This window comes from Oreochromis niloticus, unplaced genomic scaffold, assembly GCF_001858045.2.
Source record: "Oreochromis niloticus isolate F11D_XX unplaced genomic scaffold, O_niloticus_UMD_NMBU tig00000123_pilon, whole genome shotgun sequence".
Taxonomy (NCBI): Eukaryota; Metazoa; Chordata; class Actinopteri; order Cichliformes; family Cichlidae; genus Oreochromis; species Oreochromis niloticus.
In genome coordinates, this window is record NW_020327066.1 from 1 (window position 1) to 21,561 (window position 21,561).

Below are 21,561 nucleotides of genomic sequence, written 5' to 3' on the forward strand. Positions count from 1 at the left end.
ATCCATGTAGACGCTAAAAATGACAGCCGCCACACAGCATTTAATCTCTTATTAGACTCAACTGGCTTTCTCAACATGTAAAAGAACCCACCCACCACTTTAATCACACTCTACATCTCGCATAACACTAGATTTACTAACCCTGCGCAAATATGCGGAAATTCCCTGAGCCCACACCGACTAGAATTACTGACTTTTTATTTTCTGGTACAAGTCCCGAGGAGTTATTCAGCCCTGCTGAGATTTTCCCAGGTCGTCAGCTCGATTCTCCTCCTGCTTTTGTTGTGCAAACTACCATCATCTTGAGTCCTGGCACATTTGTATTTGTTTACTCAGAGTAGCTCAGATCCAAGGCAGGCCAAACACCCCGGCAGCTCCACCACCTCCTCTGCTGTCCAGAAGAGGACCTCTGACTTCTTGCACATCTGCCAGATGTGGCGGTACGACATCGATGGGGAAGATGACAACGTGACCGGGCTTCTCCTTCAGTGAGCTGCTGCTCTTCTGCTGCATCTGGCAAGCCGCTCAAGACACTCGCACGGGGCCGGCACCCGCAAAGCATCTGGCAAGCCGCTCAAGACACCTGCAGGACAAATACCGCCGCAGCTCCTGCTACCACCTCCGCTGTTCAGACTGATCCTTGTACATCTGCCAGATGTGGCGGTACGACATCCAAGGGGAAGATGACGAAGTGGCCGGGTTCTCCTTCAGGGAGCTCCTGCTCCTCACATATAAGTTCTAGAAGCTCATCTTTCCAAGCTCCTTAGACTACGATGACAGAGAACATTCACAGACAAAATATTCAATACAACTTCTCAACAACAAAGGGACATCTTTTCACACACACACACACACACACACACACTAAACATTAAAATGTTCTATAACCTGGTACATGTCGACGGACAACCTCAAAAAAATGACGACGTGGCCGGGGTTCTCGTTCAGGGAGCTCCTGCTCCTCACATACAAGTTCTAGAACTCATCTTTCCAAGCTCCTTAGACTACGATGACAGAGAACAGTCACAGACAAAATATTCAATACAACTTCTCAACAACAAAGGACATCTTTTCACACACACACACACACACACACACACACACACTAAACATTAAAATGTTCTATACCTGGTACATTGACGACGGACAACCTCAAAAAATGACGACGTGGCCGGGGTTCTCGTTCAGGAGCTCCTGCTCCTCACATACAAGTTCTAGAAGCTCATCTTTCCAAGCTCCTTAGACTACGATGACAGAGAACATTCACAGACAAAATATTCAATACAACTTCTCAACAACAAAGGGACATCTTTTCACACACACACACACACACACACACACACTAAACATTAAAATGTTCTATACCTGGTACATTGTCGACGGACAACCTCAAAAAATGACGACGTGGCCGGGGTTCTCGTTCAGGGAGCTCCTGCTCCTCACATACAAGTTTAGAAGCTCATCTTTCCAAGCTCCTTAGACTACGATGACAGAGAACATTCACAGACAAAATATTCAACACAACTTATCAACAACAAAGGGACATCTTCTCACACACACACACACCACTAAACATTAAAATGTTCTATACCTGGTACTTTAACGATGAACAACCTCAAAAAAACAACAAAAAAAACAGTTTCTCCATGCCCCTCGTGTCAGAGTCTGTGGATAAGAAAAAAACAAAAAAAGAAATTCAGAGACCCTCTGAGTGGGGAGCCCATAATCTGGCGAAGCGCTCAAGAAATTCGCACAGGTGCCGCTAACTGCAAAGAAGTCCGGCAAATGCTCAAGATGCCCGCACAAAGCGCCGGCTACTTGGCAAGGCTTCGGGCGAAACGCTCAAGATATCTTGACAGCCGAAGGCTACCCGGCAAAAACTTCCGGGCGAGGCGCTCAAAACTGCACAGGGTTGCCGGCAAACCCGGCAAAGCTACACCCACCTCTTCCGTTGTCCCGACGTATGCATCAGTCTTCTTGTACATCTCGCAGATGTGGCGGTACGACATCCAAGGGGAAGATGACGACGTGGCCAGGGTTCTCCGTCAGCGAGCTGCTGCTTTTCTTCTTCACTCTGGCCTGAAGACAAAGACCATTGATCCGGATTATTGATCAGATGATTCATTGATTCTGCAGCAGTGATTGATTCGCAGTGAAACGTTCAAGTTTGTGCAGATTTCCTGCTCTTTGTCACTTGCAGCCCATAAATCAACCAAAAACCCAGACAGACTTTCTAATTCATTTGAAAGCCTGATGCTTAGCCTTGTCCATCCTAATCGTAAAAATGGAAAAACAGTTTTATTGGTTATCATCTATCGTCCACCTGGGGCCTTACACAGAGTTTCTGTCTTATTTAGTACTCAGCTCAGATAAAATAATTATTGTGAGTGATTTTAACATCCATGTAGACGCTAAAAATGACAGCCGCCACACAGCATTTAATCTCTTATTAGACTCAACTGGCTTTTCTCAACATGTAAAAGAACCCACCCACCACTTTAATCACACTCTACATCTCGCCATAACACTAGATTTACTAACCCTGCGCAAATATGCGGAAATTCCCTGAGCCCAACACCGACTAGAATTACTGACTTTTTTATTTTCTGGTACAAGTCCCGAGGAGTTATTCAGCCCTGCTGAGATTTTCCCAGGTCGTCAGCTCGATTCTCCTCCTGCTTTTGTTGTGCAAACTACCCATCATCTTTGAGTCCTGGCACATTTGTATTTGTTTACTCAGAGTAGCTCAGATCCAAGGCAGGCCAAACACCCCGGCAGCTCCACCCACCTCCTCTGCTGTCCAGAAGAGGACCTTGACTTCTTGCACATCTGCCAGATGTGGCGGTACGACATCGATGGGGAAGATGACAACGTGACCGGGCTTCTCCTTCAGTGAGCTGCTGCTCTTCTGCTGCATCTGGCAAGCCGCTCAAGACACTCGCACGGGGCCGGCACCCGCAAAGCATCTGGCAAGCCGCTCAAGACACCTGCAGGACAAATACCGCCGCAGCTCCTGCTACCACCTCCGCTGTTCAGACTGATCCTTGTACATCTGCCAGATGTGGCGGTACGACATCCAAGGGGAAGATGACGAAGTGCCGGGGTTCTCCTTCAGGGAGCTCCTGCTCCTCACATATAAGTTCTAGAAGCTCATCTTTCCAAGCTCCTTAGACTACGATGACAGAGAACAGTCACAGACAAAATATTCAATACAACTTCTCAACAACAAAGGGACATCTTTTCACACACACACACACACACACACACACACACACACTAAACATTAAATGTTCTATACCTGGTACATTGTCGACGGACAACCTCAAAAAAATGACGACGTGGCCGGGTTCTCGTTCAGGGAGCTCCTGCTCCTCACATACAAGTTCTAGAAGCTCATCTTTCCAAGCTCCTTAGACTACGATGACAGAGAACATTCACAGACAAAATATTCAACACAACTTATCAACAACAAAGGGACATCTTCTCACACACACACACACACTAAACATTAAAATGTTCTATACCTGTACTTTAACGATGAACAACCTCAAAAAAACAAAAAAAACAGGTTTCTCCATGCCCCTCGTGTCAGAGTCTGTGGATAAGAAAAAAACAAAAAAAAGAAATTCAGAGACCCCTCTGAGTGGGGAGCCCATAATCTGGCGAAGCGCTCAAGAAATTCGCACAGGTGCCCGCTAACTGCAAAGAAGTCCGGCAAAATGCTCAAGATGCCCGCACAAAGCGCCGGCTACTTGGCAAGGCTTCGGGCGAAACGCTCAAGATATCTTTGACAGCCGAAGGCTACCCGGCAAAAACTTCCGGGCGAGGCGCTCAAAACTGCACAGGGTTGCCGGCAAACCCGGCAAAGCTACACCACCTCTTCCGTTGTCCCGACGTATGCATCAGTCTTCTTGTACATCTCGCAGATGTGGCGGTACGACATCCAAGGGGAAGATGACGACGTGGCCAGGGTTCTCCGTCAGCGAGCTGCTGCTTTTCTTCTTCACTCTGGCCTGAAGACAAAGACCATTGATCCGGATTATTGATCAGATGATTCATTGATTCTGCAGCAGTGATTGATTCTGCAGTGAAACGTTCAAGTTTGTGCAGATTTCCTGCTCTTTGTCACTTGCAGCCCATAAATCAACCAAAAACCCAGACAGACTTTCTAATTCATTTGAAAGCCTGATGCTTAGCCTTGTCCATCCTAATCGTAAAAATGGAAAAAACAGTTTTATTGGTTATCATCTATCGTCCACCTGGGGCCTTACACAGAGTTTCTGTCTTATTTAGTACTCAGCTCAGATAAAATAATTATTGTGAGTGATTTTAACATCCATGTAGACGCTAAAAATGACAGCCGCCACACAGCATTTAATCTCTTATTAGACTCAACTGGCTTTTCTCAACATGTAAAAGAACCCACCCACCACTTTAATCACACTCTACATCTCGCCATAACACTAGATTTACTAACCCTGCGCAAATATGCGGAAATTCCCTGAGCCCAACACCGACTAGAATTACTGACTTTTTATTTTCTGGTACAAGTCCCGAGGAGTTATTCAGCCCTGCTGAGATTTTCCCAGGTCGTCAGCTCGATTCTCCTCCTGCTTTGTTGTGCAAACTACCCATCATCTTTGAGTCCTGGCACATTTGTATTTGTTTACTCAGAGTAGCTCAGATCCAAGGCAGGCCAAACACCCCGGCAGCTCCACCCACCTCCTCTGCTGTCCAGAAGAGGACCTCTGACTTCTTGCACATCTGCCAGATGTGGCGGTACGACATCGATGGGAAGATGACAACGTGACCGGGCTTCTCCTTCAGTGAGCTGCTGCTCTTCTGCTGCAACCGGCAAAGCATCTGGCAAGCCGCTCAAGACACTCGCACGGGGCCGGCACCCGCAAAGCATCTGGCAAGCCGCTCAAGACACCTGCAGGACAAATACCGCCGCAGCTCCTGCTACCACCTCCGCTGTTCAGACTGATCCTTGTACATCTGCCAGATGTGGCGGTACGACATCCAAGGGGAAGATGACGAAGTGGCCGGGGTTCTCCTTCAGGGAGCTCCTGCTCCTCACATATAAGTTCTAGAAGCTCATCTTTCCAAGCTCCTTAGACTACGATGACAGAGAACAGTCACAGACAAAATATTCAATACAACTTCTCAACAACAAAGGGACATCTTTTCACACACACACACACACACACACACACACACTAAACATTAAAATGTTCTATACCTGGTACATTGACGACGGACAACCTCAAAAAAATGACGACGTGGCCGGGGTTCTCGTTCAGGGAGCTCCTGCTCCTCACATACAAGTTCTAGAAGCTCATCTTTCCAAGCTCCTTAGACTACGATGACAGAGAACATTCACAGACAAAATATTCAATACAACTTCTCAACAACAAAGGGACATCTTTTCACACACACACACACACACACACACACACACACTAAACATTAAAATGTTCTATACCTGGTACATTGTCGACGGACAACCTCAAAAAAATGACGACGTGGCCGGGGTTCTCGTTCAGGGAGCTCCTGCTCCTCACATACAAGTTCTAGAAGCTCATCTTTCCAAGCTCCTTAGACTACGATGACAGAACATTCACAGACAAAATATTCAACACAACTTATCAACAACAAAGGGACATCTTCTCACACACACACACACACACTAAACATTAAAATGTTCTATACCTGGTACTTTAACGATGAACAACCTCAAAAAAACAACAAAAAAAACAGGTTTCTCCATGCCCTCGTGTCAGAGTCTGTGGATAAGAAAAAAACAAAAAAAAGAAATTCAGAGACCCTCTGAGTGGGGAGCCCATAATCTGGCGAAGCGCTCAAGAAATTCGCACAGGTGCCCGCTAACTGCAAAGAAGTCCGGCAAAATGCTCAAGATGCCCGCACAAAGCGCCGGCTACTTGGCAAGGCTTCGGGCGAAACGCTCAAGATATCTTTGACAGCCGAAGGCTACCCGGCAAAAACTTCCGGGCGAGGCGCTCAAAACTGCACAGGGTTGCCGGCAAACCCGGCAAAGCTACACCCACCTCTTCCGTTGTCCCGACGTATGCATCAGTCTTCTTGTACATCTCGCAGATGTGGCGGTACGACATCCAAGGGGAAGATGACGACGTGGCCAGGGTTCTCCGTCAGCGAGCTGCTGCTTTTCTTCTTCACTCTGGCCTGAAGACAAAGACCATTGATCCGGATTATTGATCAGATGATTCATTGATTCTGCAGCAGTGATTGATTCTGCAGTGAAACGTTCAAGTTTGTGCAGATTTCCTGCTCTTTGTCACTTGCAGCCCATAAATCAACCAAAAACCCAGACAGACTTTCTAATTCATTTGAAAGCCTGATGCTTAGCCTTGTCCATCCTAATCGTAAAAATGGAAAAACAGTTTTATTGGTTATCATCTATCGTCCACCTGGGGCCTTACACAGAGTTTCTGTCTTATTTAGTACTCAGCTCAGATAAAATAATTATTGTGAGTGATTTTAACATCCATGTAGACGCTAAAAATGACAGCCGCCACACAGCATTTAATCTCTTATTAGACTCAACTGGCTTTTCTCAACATGTAAAAGAACCCACCCACCACTTTAATCACACTCTACATCTCGCCATAACACTAGATTTACTAACCCTGCGCAAATATGCGGAAATTCCCTGAGCCCAACACCGACTAGAATTACTGACTTTTTTATTTTCTGGTACAAGTCCCGAGGAGTTATTCAGCCCTGCTGAGATTTTCCCAGGTCGTCAGCTCGATTCTCCTCCTGCTTTTGTTGTGCAAACTACCCATCATCTTTGAGTCCTGGCACATTTGTATTTGTTTACTCAGAGTAGCTCAGATCCAAGGCAGGCCAAACACCCCGGCAGCTCCACCCACCTCCTCTGCTGTCCAGAAGAGGACCTCTGACTTCTTGCACATCTGCCAGATGTGGCGGTACGACATCGATGGGGAAGATGACAACGTGACCGGGCTTCTCCTTCAGTGAGCTGCTGCTCTTCTGCTGCATCTGGCAAGCCGCTCAAGACACTCGCACGGGGCCGGCACCCGCAAAGCATCTGGCAAGCCGCTCAAGACACCTGCAGGACAAATAGCGCCGCAGCTCCTGCTACCACCTCCGCTGTTCAGACTGATCCTTGTACATCTGCCAGATGTGGCGGTACGACATCCAAGGGGAAGATGACGAAGTGGCCGGGGTTCTCCTTCAGGGAGCTCCTGCTCCTCACATATAAGTTCTAGAAGCTCATCTTTCCAAGCTCCTTAGACTACGATGACAGAGAACAGTCACAGACAAAATATTCAATACAACTTCTCAACAACAAAGGGACATCTTTTCACACACACACACACACACACACACACTAAACATTAAAATGTTCTATACCTGGTACATTGTCGACGGACAACCTCAAAAAAATGACGACGTGGCCGGGGTTCTCGTTCAGGGAGCTCCTGCTCCTCACATACAAGTTCTAGAAGCTCATCTTTCCAAGCTCCTTAGACTACGATGACAGAGAACATTCACAGACAAAATATTCAACACAACTTATCAACAACAAAGGGACATCTTCTCACACACACACACACACTAAACATTAAAATGTTCTATACCTGGTACTTTAACGATGAACAACCTCAAAAAAACAACAAAAAAACAGGTTTCTCCATGCCCCTCGTGTCAGAGTCTGTGGATAAGAAAAAAACAAAAAAAAGAAATTCAGAGACCCCTCTGAGTGGGGAGCCCATAATCTGGCGAAGCGCTCAAGAAATTCGCACAGGTGCCCGCTAACTGCAAAGAAGTCCGGCAAAATGCTCAAGATGCCCGCACAAAGCGCCGGCTACTTGGCAAGGCTTCGGGCGAAACGCTCAAGATATCTTTGACAGCCGAAGGCTACCCGGCAAAAACTTCCGGGCGAGGCGCTCAAAACTGCACAGGGTTGCCGGCAAACCCGGCAAAGCTACACCCACCTCTTCCGTTGTCCCGACGTATGCATCAGTCTTCTTGTACATCTCGCAGATGTGGCGGTACGACATCCAAGGGGAAGATGACGACGTGGCCAGGGTTCTCCGTCAGCGAGCTGCTGCTTTTCTTCTTCACTCTGGCCTGAAGACAAAGACCATTGATCCGGATTATTGATCAGATGATTCATTGATTCTGCAGCAGTGATTGATTCTGCAGTGAAACGTTCAAGTTTGTGCAGATTTCCTGCTCTTTGTCACTTGCAGCCCATAAATCAACCAAAAACCCAGACAGACTTTCTAATTCATTTGAAAGCCTGATGCTTAGCCTTGTCCATCCTAATCGTAAAAATGGAAAAACAGTTTTATTGGTTATCATCTATCGTCCACCTGGGGCCTTACACAGAGTTTCTGTCTTATTTAGTACTCAGCTCAGATAAATAATTATTGTGAGTGATTTAACATCCATGTAGACGCTAAAAATGACAGCCGCCACACAGCATTTAATCTCTTATTAGACTCAACTGGCTTTTCTCAACATGTAAAAGAACCCACCCACCACTTTAATCACACTCTACATCTCGCCATAACACTAGATTTACTAACCCTGCGCAAATATGCGGAAATTCCCTGAGCCCAACACCGACTAGAATTACTGACTTTTTTATTTTCTGGTACAAGTCCCGAGGAGTTATTCAGCCCTGCTGAGATTTTCCCAGGTCGTCAGCTCGATTCTCCTCCTGCTTTTGTTGTGCAAACTACCCATCATCTTTGAGTCCTGGCACATTTGTATTTGTTTACTCAGAGTAGCTCAGATCCAAGGCAGGCCAAACACCCGGCAGCTCCACCCACCTCCTCTGCTGTCCAGAAGAGGACCTCTGACTTCTTGCACATCTGCCAGATGTGGCGGTACGACATCGATGGGGAAGATGACAACGTGACCGGGCTTCTCCTTCAGTGAGCTGCTGCTCTTCTGCTGCATCTGGCAAGCCGCTCAAGACACTCGCACGGGGCCGGCACCCGCAAAGCATCTGGCAAGCCGCTCAAGACACCTGCAGGACAAATAGCGCCGCAGCTCCTGCTACCACCTCCGCTGTTCAGACTGATCCTTGTACATCTGCCAGATGTGGCGGTACGACATCCAAGGGGAAGATGACGAAGTGGCCGGGGTTCTCCTTCAGGGAGCTCCTGCTCCTCACATATAAGTTCTAGAAGCTCATCTTTCCAAGCTCCTTAGACTACGATGACAGAGAACAGTCACAGACAAAATATTCAATACAACTTCTCAACAACAAAGGGACATCTTTTCACACACACACACACACACACACACACACTAAACATTAAAATGTTCTATACCTGGTACATTGACGACGGACAACCTCAAAAAAATGACGACGTGGCCGGGGTTCTCGTTCAGGGAGCTCCTGCTCCTCACATACAAGTTCTAGAAGCTCATCTTTCCAAGCTCCTTAGACTACGATGACAGAGAACATTCACAGACAAAATATTCAACACAACTTCTCAACAACAAAGGGACATCTTTTCACACACACACACACACACACACACACACACACCAGGAGTTATAAGGTTAATGGGAAACCAGTCAGTTAGCTTAGGTTACATATGCAAATATGACAAAATAAGCAGCTTCTCTCCTTCCATTCCAAACAGGACAGTGGTAACAACCGCAGGCTACGGACAATTTTAAGTTTTAACTTTTAAATAGGCTATATAAATTTCAATGGGAGCAACAGGGTGGTCAAATGTCGTCAATTTTACTACAGAGTAGGACGGATTGTAAGGTAGCAAATGTAATCGGAAAACAAGTTTTCAGCACTGCAGGTTAGCTGGGTGTAATGCTTTTCAGCTAAAAAAGAAACATGGTCTGACTCCTACCTAACGATACGATTTAGCGCTATATGATAAATTTAAATTTCAGATTACGTGTGACAAATAAAATTTAAATTTGGAAACAGAACATTCGTTCTAATTGGACGTGCTTTGTATGGGCAGAAATCTTTGCCATCAGAAACTGAATCTGAATAAGTTAAATTCGAATTTGAATTGCTCGGATTGAATCTGAATTGTAACTTGAATAAATGCTTTTAAAAGCTGAATTTGAATTAGTCTAATTTGAAATTCAATTTATTGGTTTGAAAATGATCGTAACTAAATTGAAACTGAATTTTACATTTTGAAAATGAATTCATTTGCTTTGAAACTGCATTTTATCCTTTAGAAATTTAGCTCTCGAATAATTTCAGATTCGCTTCTCACCATTCAGTTTCAGTTCTACAATTTAATTTCAGTTCCAAAATTCAGTTTTTTGGGACTTGCATCCGGTTCCGGTTCAAGAGTAATCAAGCACAGATTAACAGACTACGTTTTACTAGCGGACCGAGTAGAAATGGACCGACCTTGACCTCTGTCTTTGAAAAGGTGAAGAGCCTAAGCAGTCATTTAGATAAAATATTAGGTGTTCTTTACCTGTAAATACACAAATGGAATACAATAGAATAGAATGCCTTTATTGTCACTATACAGTTGTACAATGAGATACAGAGCATCTCCTACTCAGTGTAAACATGCTGGGAGGAGGGGTACAGTTCTCCAGCGCTATGTACATATGGGCAGTATTAACATAGGGGAAAAAGATATATATGAAATGTACAATATACAAGCCGTATTTTAAAAAGAAAAGTAATATGTAATAAATAGCGTTATGTATATACAGTTGAGTTATTGCACATAGAATTGGTATTGCACCGTGGTGGACCATAGAGGAAGTGGGGGGCTGTGTTATCGGTGCATGTGTGAGTTCAGGGTGGTTATCGCTTTGGGGAAGAAACTGTTTTTGAGTCTGTGGGTTTTTGTGCTGATGCACCTGTAGTGCTTCCCTGAGGGAAGCAGGCTGAACATGTTGAAACCAGGGTGGGAGCTGTCCTTGATAATGTTTGCTGCTCTGCTGAGGCAGCGGGAGGAATAAATGTCCATCAGGGAGGGGAGAGGGCAACCGATGACTCTCAGGAAGTGCAGCCGCTGTTGGGCCTTCTTGACGACCGCTGAGATGTTGTCTGTCCAGGAGATGTCAGCAGAGATGAGGACACCAAGGAACCGGAAGGTGTGGACCCTCTCCACACACTCCCCGTTGATGTAGAGGGGGGCCAAGTCGGTGCTGTGCCTCCTCAAGTCAACAATGAGCTCTATGGTTTTCTTAGTGTTCAGTGCCAGGTTGTTTTCTGAACACCAGGCTGCCAACTTCAGGACTTCCTCTCTGTACTCTGCCTCGTCTCCCTTCGAGATGAGTGCGACTACCGTGGTGACATCAGCAAACTTGATGATGAGAGTGTTGTTGTGGGTCGAATTACAGTCGTGGGTGTGGGCTCAGCACACAGCCCTGTGGGGAGCCGGTGCTCAGTGTGCGAGTGGAGGAGAGATGAGGGCCGAGTCTCACAGCCTGGGGCCCGTTTGTGAGGAAATCCTTTATCCAGGCACATGTGAGAGGAGGGAGGCCAGGAGTGACCAGTTTGGTGATGAGGATGTTCGGGATGATTGTATTAAAGGCTGAGCTGTAGTCCACGAAGAGCATTCGGACGTAGCTCTGCCGCTGCTCTAGGTGACTCAGCACAGCGTGGAGGGCTGTGGCGATGGCGTCTTCTGTGGATCTGTTTGCACGGTATGCAAACTGGTGGGGTCGAATTCTGGGGGAGGTAATCCTTGATGTGCTGAAGGACTAGGACAAAGTAAATTTAGAAACGTAATTACTGTCAAGAGTGAACAAGCACTGATAGTGTAATCTACAGCTGTGGCCAAACGTTTAGAGAATGAGAAGTGTTGTTTGTTTATTTAAAATGTTTGCTGTTTCAGTGATAGTTAGACTAACTATTCACTTTAACTAAGGTTATTAAGTCAGGCGATAACGATATATATCATGATATAAGCCAAATAACTATATTTGTAAGATTTAAATGTGCCGTTGCTCACAAGTAAAATGTGAAATAATTAGCAGCTTTTTTTAATTAAAATATTATTTCCCATAATAAGTTCAACAGGGTAGATGTACTTAAGGAACATGAGACTTCAGTTTCAGATAAATAAAGGCAAATATTGCAAACTACACAAAAGGCAGCCGCTAAAGCGTTTAAGTTTCAAAATAGAACAAACAACAGACTACTAAATTGTCAATTCCACTTAGAAACAAAATATTAATTCTAAAAATAAATCTTAGGTCGTTTTACAGAAGGACAAAATTGACTAACTTTTGTCAATATCAAATAAACTGAGAACTAAAGGGAAATTCTCAATCTCTCCTTGTTGTATAGCTTAGCTTTTCAAACCGTTTTAACAGTTACTTTAGTCTGACAAAAGCCGAATGACGAATCAGCGCTTTCAGTCAGAGATTGAGCATGCACCGCTTTATTGTATTTCCAGACTTGCTTTCGGCACAATTTACAGTGCGCGCTACTCTGTTTTTTGTCAGACTTCAAGTAGCCGAAATACCTTCACACTACGGAACTTCTGTGGCCCTTCCGTTCGACAAGCTCTCCGGAATTGGAACCATCATCTGTTTTTTCTTCGGTAACCTTCGCTCACGCTCTCGGTTGATTTTTCTCTAGTCGGCAAACTAGAAAAAAACAAATACACATGTGCGCCTTGGCGCTTGTGCTGTACGTAACAAGTCACGTGACGCTGCGGCTGTGATTGGTTCAGCTCTGCGCAACTTAATTTGGATTGGCTGGTTTTTGTTTTTGGTTTTTTTTTTAGAGGACAAGAGAGCTGAGGCCTATCTCAATAGTTTAATTTTTCTATCGAGAAAAAGTTATTTCGCAATACATATCGTTATCGTTCTATCGCCCAGGTCTACTACCTATTAAAACTAAACTAGCTAACTCAGCCTAGTCTTCTGTGCTTGCTAGCTGTGGGTATTTATGCACCTCCATACCGACAGCCTTGAACAAGACAGTGTTACAGACAGCTGTACTGCTGAAACCTAACAGGGGAGTAAACAACTCCTGATTGAAACCAGCTGTGTGAAGCCATAAGCTTACTCTAAAGGCTGCGTGGACAACGGCAACAGCGAACCGGGCTCACCAGTAAAAACTCGTATCTCAAAATAAAGACTCCAATATTAAACTTATAAACTCCTCTGTTGAAAGATATTGCGGCTCTTCCAATATAACCAACGACCGTGGCAGGCTAAACATGAGGACACTAACGACGCACAACAATAAACACTTCTGAGCTATTTGGGCTTTTTATTCAACCATTATACCGCCCACGATCACACAATATACAACAAGTGCTCAGACTGCGCAGACAAACATGACTGATTCACAAGTGTTACACCAACTATCACTTGCAGAAACAAACTGTGCAACAGAAAGCTTTACCCCTTGCTCACCTACCTTTCCGCTCAGCAAACAGCAGGGGCACTAACAGGTGAGCGCCATTATTTATCACCCAGGAGTCACGCCCCACAACGTGCACAATACACGTGACTTTTTCTTCTTCCTCCTCTTTATAGGGTTGATTGGCGGTTGGCAAACAGTAAAATGGTGCATTACCGCCACCTACTGGTGTGGAGTGTTTACCAAATGACAAAAATAATAAATAAAACAAAAAATTCAAATCCTCCCAAACAAAGGCGTCTGTCTTAAAAACCAAAATACAGCCTGATAACGTTCACTTATAGATTTCTTGTGAAATAAATCAAGTCCAGCTTCACTCTCATATCATTCCAGCTTTTTGATCAGTTGTCTTCTTCCAACACTATACACTGGAGACGGGGGTAGGTGTTTCTGTATGGCACTCTCGGCTGTATCAGGTAAGAATGTAAGAATGTAGTTATTTGAAGGTCGATGTATTACTAAAGCTAATGTGGCAGGTTGAATATTAAATGTGTTGGTTCATCCCACTTTTAGTCAGGCGCATTAGGGGGCGCTAGTATAAATAGTGGCCATCTGAGCGTCGCTTTTCGGTCACCTGACTTGCCCTGGTGTTGCAGGTAGGAGCTGCGTACATGTTGTTGTTGCTGCCTCAGCCGACAGTACTTGTGTTGTTTGTCGTGTTCGTGTTCGTGTTCGTGTTACAGAGGTCACCCGCGGGTTTCCTTCCTGACGCCTCCATCGTGGCAGTGCAGACATTATTTCACTCAGTGGTAAGCCAATGTTGTTTATAGTTCGTAGCTGTAGGAGCCTCCTATACGCCACTCCGTTCATAACTCGCGTGACACCGTTTAATTGGTACGTAGCTCAGCTTTGTTACGATCTCTGCCGTTTATTTTTCTTTTATAGTGAACACTGTATTGGAGGAAGTGTGGGCCTTAGTGGGCGGCCAGTAGCTTTACAGCAAGGTCGCTACGGCTATTCTATGCTAGGCTAACAGAAGCGCTGCTGCTTTGCCCTTGTCTGTTTCCGTTTGCCAGGGTTCTTTTTCCCTGCTGCTGCCAGCCCCTTAAGAGTGGACGTCGGCGTGGACAGCGGCTACATACATGCCGGCTACGGGAGTCGGCTGGCGTGCATGTCATTACTGAATTGTTAAAATAAAGTTGTCAGGCAGACAGCAATTGGAGTAATACGGGGTCCCCGTCTGCTCCAGATTTAAGGTTTTATTTAGTTTGTATGTCTGGGTCTCTGTTGTTGTGACACCACTGGTAGGAGCCCCTTTTTCTAGCTGCGGATCACCAGTGTGTTCCTGCGGTTGGGCCAGCGTGTGCAAAGTAGGTTTTTGGAATATATTATGATTCAGATGCGGAGGGCCTGACGTGGAGGAGACTGGGGTGCCTTGGTGGTGGGATTTTTGAGTATTACATGCCTGCATTTTAGTTAGTGTGAGCGTGTGATAGTGTGCTGCACTTGTATATTGGTGAGTTTTTGTGCGTGGCATCCCTGCCCCTCCGTGGTAAGCCTCGGCTCTGAATACTGTTTAGGATATTTGTATATTGATATTTATGCCCGTGTTTTATAAGTATTAATTGTCTGTTTTATCATTGAACCACGTATTGAGTACAGGGCTCACAAAATGGCTAGCCCGACGTCCTGGGGCTAGCGATTTTTTTTTCCAGTCGGGCTACCAAAATCTCTCAGCCCTACCCAGGGCTATCATAGGAAGGGAAAATGTGTCAATGCTTTTGCATTCTTTCGGAAATGTAGCTGAGTAATTATGTCATTGGCATCGATGAGCCAAACTCCATATCCCACAATTCATAGCACGCCTCTACAGAGTAAACAATGGTGGCCACCACTTCGTTTTATGTCTTTTATTAGTATTTCTAGGTCACAAAATAAACTTTTAAGATATTTTCAGGCGAGAATGTAGGTGTGTAAACTTCAAATATCTGCTCGATTTATCAAGACATGCCATGCCACAGTTCTCTTACGTGTTGCTGATAGCCGGCTAGCTAGCTAGCTAGCGCCGCTAGCGACCCTTCGTGAAAAAGCACTCAGGCTTGGCTTATAGTGACGCGGCTGAAACTCGTTTCAACACCTGATCACTCGCCAACAGTCTGTGTTTTAGCTGGACTTATTTTTCGTTTATATGATGCTGGAAAGCGAAGGCAGGAGCGTGAGGTGAACTGAATTTCAGGTAAGAAGTTATAAACTGCACTCTATTTGGGTCAGATATAAACCGAGTTTAGGTGTAGTTTATTTTCGTTGTGCTGACCTTTTACAATCGTGCTGCGTACTCATAAGGGTTAGGTCATAGAGTTGCCGTACAAACGGAATCGTCCCACATTCAGAGGAATTATTACGATTTATTCTGTCGTTACGAAGCCTCCCCTGTCATTCTCTTGCCTGTTGCAACTTCAATCATGAAACTAATCAACGATCGGCTTTTCGCTCTTGTTTATCGCGCTAAACAGCAGCACGTTTAAGATCGTTCAGCTGTTAGAATTTATTTGATTTTAATTTCTAGTATCAGCTGATGTTTGATGGAGCCACAGCTGTAAAAACGGCTGGTCCAAACCAGGAGATGTCCTTACTGAATCATCAGAGCTGAACAGGTGATGGAGAAACAGGTTTACCCTTTAGGTGACATGAATGAGTTGAAGGGAAGTTATGAACTGTTTCTGAGAGACACATAACACCAAGCTCCTGTTTTTGTGTAGCTGACAGCTGGTAACTGTGCAGGGGCGGATCTAGCAAAGCTTTTGCCGGGGGGGCCAGGTAGGGCATTAACAGAGAAAGGTGGACACAAAGATACTTTCTTTCTTACACTCATATAAAATATTTAGCTTTATTAAATAGTTATCTGAATCTTACAACCAAAGTTTGTATAATAATACACAAGATTGGCTGTAGACCATTGTTCATCATTCAGAACACTGTGTAAAAATAACAAAAAACAAAAAGTGAATGCAAAAGTGCATAAATATTTATTTTACGTGTTTGATGTGTGTGGCGGGGCGTGGTCTGCAGTGCCGCTGCAGGGGAAGTGGACCCACCTGAGCGGCATCAGCAATCACTCCTCACGGGCGTAGTCTGTGCTCTCTCGGCTGTTTTTTGGGTGTGTGTCGGGCTGTGAGTTGAAAAGCTACAGCCGGCTGTGTGGGTACACCAACCATGTGTGAAAAGTGGTCCATAACGTAATGGTTCAAAGCATGTTCATGCAAACATTGTCGGGGTCTGCCGTGATACAATGGGACGTCTGCTCATGAACCTGTGTGCACAACATCTGCAAATCGGGGCTGTACGAAGTAACTTCATCTTTACACAAACTGTAAGCTGTCATCTGTGAAGCATGAGCGGTGTTTGTTTTACCATAGTTCATGGTGGAGAATGGGTGCTCTTCTGAGTTTTGCCCTAAGCAGCCGTATGAATGGCAACCTACACTGTTTAGCAGCGGCATAGGCACACTTAAAATTTCTTCTGAAATTTTCGCTTTCTAGTTTGTTAAAAGGCTAAATTGTAAACAGTTTTAACAGATTGAACTACTTAAACCTGAATGCAAAATGTGAAGCCATTATGGATAGTTTGGTTTTTTTGTCATCACAATGCTAATCCAGTTTCTCACAAGCCAGTATTTGTTGTGTCATTATCTTTTCAAAAACCTGTAATCATGATCAGAAGTCGGGGACCTCAGTGAGGAGTTCAGAGTCTGCAGCACTGAACCTGCTGGGGTATTGCCTCTGGATTAGCCTTTGCTTAATTTGCCTCCGGTCATTGCAGAGAGATGTTGTGCAATGGTCAGTTCTTAAAGGCTATGTGATTATTTTTAACCCAGAAGTTTAAAAATGGTCAAATTTGGTTAAACTGCTTAAAACTGGCTTTCTCCTGTATGTTCTGCTTGAATATACAACAAACAGGAATAGAAATGCATTTCACTGCAAATAGTTTGGTTTATTTTATCTTTTGAAAGTTAGTCTTTGAGCTTTTCAGCAGTTTAGATGCTTTCTCCCTGAAGATGAAGATAACTGACAAGACGTTATTCATATTTAAGCTCTAATTTGGCCTTTTTCTTCTTTCTGTTTGTTTGTGTCCTAGATGGCCTGACTCGGCACGTGGGGGTAAACGCTGAGTTTGCCTTCGCCCAAGCAGAGCAGAAATGTCTCCGCTACGCTCCAGATCACATGCAGGATGCCCAAGATCAGCCCAATCCCGGAGTGAACTAAAGTGACCTGTAACAAACCTTAACCTTAAAAGGTTTATTTGTAATAATAATTCAGACTGCTATATTTAAATAAATATTAAATTAGATTTCTTCAAATACATTTTGCTAGTCTGTTTCATTGACTATAACATTTGAGTACAGTAGGTATTATTATTTAAGGACAAACCCATTTGTTACTCAGTGTTAGTTGTCATCGAGGACCGAGACTTCCTGTTTCCTGACTGCTGCAGCACATCCAGCTGAACAATCGCCTGATCACCACAGCTCCTTATATTTGCTTTAAATTTTAGATATCTGGAAGATTTACAAACTCTACTTACAAGTTTTATTAGAGGCTGTTAAGATTTATTCTGCATGTCTCTTTACTGAATTAAGATCTAATCATTAACCAACCTGGTTAAAAATATAAGCAAAAATATTCAGTTGAAAAAGCTACAATAAAACTGACCCAAGTGTTTTCAGGGAACTTTGAACATCTTTTGGATTGGATTAAAGTCAGCCTCTTGCATCTATTACATAAGAACATTGTTTACCTAGCGGCTCAGAAACCATTCCCAGATAATGAGGATCAAGCTGAAAAGATGACTGTGCTACAAAGGCCATCAGCTGTTCCAGACTGTCACCTGGTCTAAACTGATCCAAGCCGTGCATAAACTGAAACAGATTCATCTGCAGTACACAATATTATTATCAGAGATGATTTATTGCTTTGTGATCCAACGTTACCTGACAGTAGTGATGAACGCAGCATGGAAACTGATGATTGAAACTGACGAGTAGGAAAAAGATGCCCTTTTGTGTGAAACTGAGTCTGAAAGTGAACATCCTGCGATGAACAAAATCCAGAGGAACAAAATCCAGAGGAACCAGAAAGTGATTTGAACAATGGAGGTTTTGCTCTAGAAAGTTGTCTGCAACCTGTAGACATTTCAGAGGAGATTCTCTGTTGTGTGGCTCCTGCAGAAAGAAACAATACTGTTTAGTTTTTTCAGAACTTCTCATTTGGAAGTCATGGCATTTCCTGTGCAGTTTGTCAGTGTGACAGATTTATTGTCACAGCTGTGACTGTACCAGAAGAATCGAGGTCTTACACATTTATGCCAATGGAATCCCATAACACAGACACTCTTAAGAAGCTTGATTCAAACATTATAATCCTCAATGCAGATGATTTCCAGAAACGTACAGGCAGAATGGAACGAAGAGACAAACCATTTACAGGTGGGCGAAATGACACCTGACACCCTGAATGTTGCTGAAGGAGCTCGAGTGAAGCTGTGACACACTAAACTGTTTTGTCAATGGTGCTTTGATAAAGGTAGTGAGATCTGAAAATAATGGACACATAATTAAACTGGGCTCAGAATGGACAGCCGGCAGTCTGTGAGAAACAACCGCAGTGCTAATGCAACATCTGATTTGCACAGCAGAGAAGACTCTGAAGTTTAAAGGGGTGGTACGCAGACAGGGATTTGCCTGCACAATTGTGCCGAACACACAGAAAGCTGTAGCTTCAATGAAGAACCTTTTGAACCAGCTATGGCTTATGTTGCTCTCAGCAGGGTGACGTCTGTCAGTGGACTGCATTTACAGGACTTGGACGAGAATTTACGCCAATCTCGCTCCAAACCATGCGCTGAGGAAATGATGCCTCTTCTTCAGGTCAGAGAAACAGCCAGCAGACCTGACACTCTTCCATCACAATACAGAGGGTTTGCCATCTCACATCAGTGACATCAAGAGTCATCATGAAGTGTGTTCAGCAGATGTTTGTCTCACAGGGTCTCACCTCCAAGGCTCCTTTGTTGCAGACTACAACATGTTCAGATGCAACAGACGTGTGTCCTACACAAACTTTCCTCACATGGCCAGCAGAAGTGGTGGTGGAGTTGCTGTGTGAGGAATCATTGTCAGGTTGTGAACAGACTTCCAGACTACAGTTTGACACATTCATGCAAAACCTGGAAAGACTGAAAGTCTAAATAATGGACTGTCACTTGATAATTGTGTGTGGAGATTTAATGACAACCAGTTACAGAGTGGAAGAAAACAGATTCTGGAGCAGTTTCAGTCTAGAGGATATTCACAGCTGATCACTTCTGCCACTACAGACAAGAACATCCTGCTTGACTTCATTTTTATTTCTCAGCCACAGCAAAGTCTCCATTCAGGTGTCCTGAGAACATATTACAGTTACTCTGTATTCTGTGTCCTGTCCTCGAGCCAATCATGAAGCCGTCTGCTGAGTTTCAAAACAATTACAGATCATGTTTGTTACAGAGTTTACAGTTTGTATGGTGTGAAAAGTTTTTTCATCGATAATGGAAGGATTCCCTGCTCTGTCTGTAAGAAGACAGCATTTCGGTCTAAGGCTCTCCTCAGCTCTTCCCAGGAGGGTGGCACGGATGCCCCTCTGATGGTCCTCCTTGGGTTCTCGTACTCTGGGCCTGGATCTCGTCCATGCCTGCTTCATGCCCTGGGGGACGGGGCTATGGCTCCCCACACTCCCTAGCAGATCGTTACATGGAGAAACCTTTTGAATACATGTGCACTGATCCACACAGGTGTGCACACAGCTGTTCAGACACAAACTACACCTTGGCTGCTACCTCAAAGCACATTGTGCACTGTCAGTCATGCGTGCTGCACAATAACATTTAATATTTGGCATCTACTGTTATTTATTGTTAGCTAGTTTTTTACTGATGGTGTTATGTTATTATGTTGCTCTCTCTTTTTGTTTTTTCTCAGTTGGTTTTCTTTTCTCGACAGGTGATCCAGTTTTTTCTTCTTCCCTTTCCCTCCTCTTTCTTCGCCTTTCTCCCTTTCCTATCCCCCAGTCTGTCCCATCTGTAACAACCGAAAATGAAATGTTGTAGTGATGATGATGATGGCCAATCAAATGGACTAATAAGGCCATGATGATCCAGTTGGTGAAGTAAATCCACCAGGATCTTTTTTGGCCTTCTGATGGCTAAAGATCCAAATGGGACAGGCAAAAAAAGCCCTGTCATCCTCAGAGCAGAGACTGGTATGATTCTTTATCTTTGATTTGAAAACAAAATACAGTGCTTTTAATCCATTCCCTGTTTATTTCACAAATGATTTCCCACTCAATGTTTGAACTTGTTGGCACTTTTTGAAATTTAATTCACATTACGGGTGACAAGTCTGTTGTTCTACTCTGTCTCTGTGCAGGTATTGCTGTCTTCTGAGTTCTTCAGTTTCCCAACTGAGACATTCAAACCTCATCACAGAGCTCATGTCCATCCACACCATCATGTGGGTGAGAGATTGTTATGTGGCCTGCAGCACCTATGAGGTATGTCAATATTGTTCATTTGTAGTTTTTAGGCCTTAACACCAATAAAATATTGCTTTGGGTTTTTTATTTTTTTATTTCTTTTTGTTTTGTTGTTTTTTCAGAACACATTCGTGCCTGTATTTCAGCTTCTTATGATCTACACAAGTGGCCAGAGTGTCAGTGTTTGATCGCTCTCACAGAACCTGACTTCAGTCACCTCACTCCAGGAAGACAGAGGGCTGCAAGGTGTGTGTGTGTGTGTGTGTGTGTGTGGTCTAGAACTATAGCAAGCTATAGTTATACAGTTCATACAAACACACAGCTCTAAATCTTGATCATGTGATTATTAAATATCTATTGAACCATTTCATGTATTTTTATAGAAGGTACACAACCTCAAAATGTGAAAGTGTTTAAGAGGAGAAATAATGAAAGCTCAAAGTGTGTTTGTATGAATCCTTAGTATCGGGTGTAGAATAGGTGTAACAGTGGTTTTTCACATCTGTGCTTACACTGCTCTAATAAATAGGAAATGGGTCACACATATAAAGTCTGTTTGAAGATGAACCTGTGGTTATCAGAGTGTGGTTAAGAAAGCCTTCAAAAGTTCATGACAGTCACATCCAGTGACATGTGCTTCTGTTTATC

At 44.2% G+C, this 21,561-nt stretch overlaps 4 long non-coding RNA genes across 6 annotated transcripts; 2 read left to right on the top strand and 2 right to left on the bottom strand.

Moving 5' to 3' along the window:
- Positions 1–1,638: 1,638 nt before the first annotated feature.
- On the bottom strand, positions 1,639–2,815 carry LOC109198531 (uncharacterized). The gene is made up of 3 exons (XR_002059287.2): positions 2,789–2,815; positions 1,944–2,079; positions 1,639–1,665 (listed from the first exon to the last, which is right to left on the bottom strand). It is a non-coding gene; the product is annotated as an uncharacterized LOC109198531 (long non-coding RNA).
- A 716-nt stretch (positions 2,816–3,531) lies between these two features.
- On the bottom strand, positions 3,532–9,503 carry LOC109198532 (uncharacterized). Of its 3 annotated transcripts, XR_002059289.2 has the most exons (12): positions 9,354–9,503; positions 8,847–9,232; positions 8,004–8,139; positions 7,647–7,720; positions 7,420–7,537; positions 6,915–7,300; positions 6,069–6,204; positions 5,486–5,603; positions 5,243–5,360; positions 4,723–5,119; positions 3,878–4,013; positions 3,532–3,595 (listed from the first exon to the last, which is right to left on the bottom strand). It is a non-coding gene; the product is annotated as an uncharacterized LOC109198532 (long non-coding RNA). The 3 variants fall into 3 exon arrangements; XR_002059291.2 differs by lacking the exon at positions 7,647–7,720; XR_002059290.2 differs by lacking the exon at positions 5,243–5,360.
- A 4,507-nt stretch (positions 9,504–14,010) lies between these two features.
- LOC112844393 (uncharacterized) lies at positions 14,011–17,653 on the top strand. The gene is made up of 2 exons (XR_003217136.1): positions 14,011–14,157; positions 17,483–17,653. It is a non-coding gene; the product is annotated as an uncharacterized LOC112844393 (long non-coding RNA).
- Positions 17,654–20,452: 2,799 nt separating this feature from the next.
- Positions 20,453–21,347, top strand: LOC102081586 (uncharacterized). The gene is made up of 3 exons (XR_268616.4): positions 20,453–20,640; positions 20,808–20,931; positions 21,036–21,347. It is a non-coding gene; the product is annotated as an uncharacterized LOC102081586 (long non-coding RNA).
- Positions 21,348–21,561: the final 214 nt, after the last annotated feature.